This window comes from Monodon monoceros, unplaced genomic scaffold (assembly GCF_005190385.1).
Source record: "Monodon monoceros isolate NGI ecotype Baffin Bay Population unplaced genomic scaffold, NGI_Narwhal_1 Super_Scaffold_17, whole genome shotgun sequence".
NCBI classification, from domain to species: Eukaryota; Metazoa; Chordata; class Mammalia; order Artiodactyla; family Monodontidae; genus Monodon; species Monodon monoceros.
In genome coordinates, this window is record NW_021703773.1 from 11924970 (window position 1) to 11929121 (window position 4152).

Here is a 4152-nt window from a genome sequence, read left to right on the forward strand (position 1 = left end):
ACTCTCCTCAGATTTCTTCACTCAGGAGGTGATCTTGCTCCTACTCTACAGAGAAATAGAAAGGGTTGAGACAGCAATTGCCCCCTCTTCTTCCTAATACCAGATGAAAGCCTGCCTTTTCTTCTCTGTGTTCTCTTGTTATGGCAGGGATGCCGTCCCTCCTACAAAAGCAAAGTCCTTCATTCCTGCCTTGAATCTTGGCCAAGAGTCCTTCGGAGGAACATAAAACTGTCCATTATCCCTTCTCTCTCCTGTTCTCAACCTCTGGCTTCTGGATCCTTCCTATTGATTCCATAACATACACAAGTCTTTTCCAACAAGAACAAAGCAACACACACACACACGTACACACACATACACACACCCTTACCACGTTATCTCCGCTCACTGTCTCGTGAATGAGACAGTGAGGTCAAGTACTGTACACTGGCTGCCTGGAGCCCACCCACATACAGCGACAGAGTTTGGGACCTGACCTTGGCTCCTAGACTGGGGAGTACCCCCCAAGCATCTGCTCTGCCAGGTAAAATCCAAGTTCCTTAGTTTGGAGTGAGAAACTTAGCACAATCTTATTCTACTCTATTTTCCCAGTTTCTCTCCTGTCTTCCTTCCCCACACACATACCCGCACCTAATAACCAACGTACCAATAGAGCTGGCCTTGCCATGAATACAGGCCTCTACAGATGCTAGTCACATTCTAGAATGTTCTTCCTCCTTTCCCACCTGACCAGCCTCAAGAAGCCGACTCAAATGTCATATTCTCATGAGTAAAAAATAAACTGGATTCTAAGTTGCATTTCACTGAGTTTTATCAACTCAGTTGTCATTGTGATAAGATTTTATCATCTCTGATGGGCAGTAATAGATATGTCTCACAAATATGAAATGTGCATAGTAAATTGCTATTAGTCACCACAAATTTCTATGAACCGGCATCCCTAAACCCCGACAGTGCAATTACCATTGACAGCAATGTAGAAGACACAAAAATTGTTTCTCGAATCCATTAAAAGTAAAGTTAGAAAAAAAAAAAAAAAAAAAAAAAAAAAAAAAGTAAAGTTAGGTTGTATGAAAAAAAGAGATGCTTTCTGACCAGACGGGTAGTTGCAACTCATTGCTAGCTGGGCACGCTGCTGCCTAGATAAAGACTACACTTCCCAGCCTTCCTTGCAGCTAGATGTGGCCACATGACTAGGTCCCTGCCCTGGAATGTGAATCAAAGGGTAGGTGCAGCTTCTGTGTTTCCTGCTTAAAAGGAAATTGCCTGCCCTCCTCTTTTGCTCTTCCCCTTTCCCGGGCTGAAGCTTGGATATTGTCATGACCCAGCTTTGACAGTGCAACTAAGGACAACATCCTACGGATGATGACGCACAACGAGATGGGAAGCAGCCAGATCCCCAGCTGACCAGTCTGGACCACTCTGGTTTCTGGTGTGAGAAATAAATAAATTTAATTTTCTTTAAGCCACCGTGTGTGTGTACGTCAGTGTAGATAGATGTCTCTTTAACATAGCAGCTTAGCCCTAAACTGTTTTCCTAGGTGGGGTAGGCAGTGAGCTTCTCCAGAGCAGAGATGAAATCTGTTATCTTTTTATTTCCAGGTCCCAGAAAAGCACCTGATAAAAAATCAAGTGTTCAATAAGCCTTTCCTGATTGATTGAATGGGTGCCTGAATTGGTAAGAACGAAAGCCATAAAAAGTGAATTGGATTAAATCTGAAGGGCCTGGGGTGTCCTGGATAGGAATTTGGACTTTACACTGCCCACATTAAGGCTCCATGGAAAGTTTTCAAGTAGAGAGAATGAACTTTGCGTTTTCTGGCTGCTCAGAATCGTGTTAGCTGGCGACGCCTGCTGGCCATTTGGAACACTGCAGCCTAGCGCAGGCTGTGACTCCAGGGAAGAAGAGATGAAGCAGTTGTTAAATACTGAAAGTTACAAATTAGAGGGCTAACACCTTGTGATAAATAACCTTTTGGAACTACTCTGGACCATTCAGTGTGATGGGTGCTGTAGTGGGGATGGAGCAAACTTTAGACATGGTTCCTGGTGTGGAAATTTTAGGTTTCTTTTTTTAGCGTTTCTGTCCCTTGCTCTTAAGTTTATAAAAAATGCCTCTTCAACAGCTGGCCCAGCTGACACAACAGCTGGCCCAGACAGAGCAACACCTGAACAGTCTGATGGCCCAGCTGGACCCCCGTTTTGAGCGTGTGACTACCCTGGCTGGAGCCCAGCAGGAGTTTCTGCACATTGAATCTGCAGAGCGAGCACCAGCTGCTAGAAGAGAGCAAGACAAAACAAGGGTGTGGAAGTTCCGGAGCCAGAGGCCAGCATACCCTTTCCTTAGGTCTTATGTATAGAGGAGGGCGAGGAAGGGGCTGGTGACAGTCAGACCCCAGAGGACCCCCTAACCTGGAGCACAGGGACAAGAAACCTAGCAACACCCAGGGAAATGGTGTGGGGGGCTAAGGAGCAAATGCAGGAAGGCGGCAGCAAGGGCCCCGTCACAGCCCCCAACTGGGAAGGAGGGACAACAGCTGAGGTTTAGTAAAACAATCTGTTCTTATGGGAAAAAAAAAAAAAGCCTCTTGCACCCTCTGCTTCCTTCTGTAATTCTTTCTTGTCCATTTGCATCGACTTACGCTTTTCTCATTTCTACCAAAGGAGTAAGTTATTTGAGCCAACTTGTGATTTTGATTTTGAAAAAAAAGAACCACAACCAAACCAAAAACCGCACACTGTGTGCACCGCAACGAAGAGCAGCCCCGCTCACCGCAACTAGAGGAAGCCCGTGCGCAGCAGCGGAGACCCAACGCGGCCAAAACAAGCAAGCAAACAAGACCCCCCACTGTCATAAGAGATGAGCCATTTTCTCGGATGAGACGGTACACCGAGGTCTTTGGCTGGACCCGCTGGGGAGATTTTTCTCTGTTCTCAGTGTTGAGAGAATATGTTCTATTCCTAAAAACCAGTTAGATTGCACCTAAAGACGCTGTGCAGTCCCTGCAATGATCCTTTGCCCTTTAACTTCGGCCTCCGGAAAGAGACTTAGAGAAACTTTCTGGCCCCCTTTTAGCAACTGGATAAGACTGTGCCTTTCTCTGTGCCAATATCATACCTGAGTTTTAAAAATCTTCTTTACGTTTTTGTAAGCCACTACAGATCTCTAACACAACATATGACTAACCATCTGAATGACTGGCCCAGATAAAAAGCGTCTAGGAAACCACAGGACCGGAGAGGTGAAGGAAGAGGGCCTTAGGAGAGGGTCTGTACCTGGAGGGGCGGGGGGAGGAGGGCAAGGTTAAGCCTTGAAGGGAAGATGGTACATGGTAGGCTCTCTCCATTCCTAGCAATTCTCCCACCCTTTCCTTATAACTCTTGTCCTGGCTACTGCAGATGACAAAAGAGCCGGTTTCTGAGATGATTTTTAAAATACTTGATGAACTGGTAACTAGCCACTCCCATCCTCCGCCCCGAGTGGGCAGGTCTAAACGGGGCACCTGCGTCCTCCCCAGGTTGCCATCCGGACGCCCAGCAGTACTGGAAGCAAGAGGGTGGCCTTCCCTGAGCGGACTGTGCAGAGCTGCTTTTTGTGGGTTGTTTTTTTTTTTTTTTTTTTTGCGTCGGGGGCCTTAGTTTTCTGCCAGCAAAGTGTTGCAATCTGTTTTGATGGCCGTGCATCTCTGTGCACGGAAAAGGTGCTTTTCCTTGCTTCCAGCTGCTAGAAAAAGGAGGGGAAGGAGCTGTCGGCCCTCGTTCCCGAGGCCAGGCTTTCAGACCTGGGCGGGAAGCAAGGCCAGGATAAGTCCTCCAGGTCTATGTCCCGCTCCTTTTGCGTCCTCCCAGACCGTTCCTGGGCCGGGCTCGCTGGGGTCCGAGGCTGCCCCACCGGCTCGGCCAGGCCTTCAGCTCATCACTGGCTCTGTGACCCCAACACCGGGCCACATCCCTCACCTCCCTCCCCACGGCGGCGAGAGGCTCCCCACTTCGGGCTGGCAGCCCCCTGATGCAGAAGACTGGCAGAATCGACTCTAAAGATTCAGAGTGACCGGTAATGAGAACAATGGACTTCTGCCTAGAGCAAAGTGTCTATCTCTGCCCTGAGGCCTAGCGAGCAGTGGGGCTGGGGGGATAGCTGGGGGCTTGGGG

General features: G+C 48.3%; 1 long non-coding RNA gene across 1 annotated transcript; it reads left to right on the forward strand.

Annotated features, from left to right (window-relative positions):
• The first annotated feature begins 1264 nt into the window (after nt 1–1264).
• On the forward strand, nt 1265–3316 carry LOC114897608. The gene is made up of 3 exons (XR_003794230.1): nt 1265–1432; nt 1603–1678; nt 2127–3316. It is a non-coding gene; the product is annotated as an uncharacterized LOC114897608 (long non-coding RNA).
• The last annotated feature ends 836 nt before the right edge of the window (nt 3317–4152 follow it).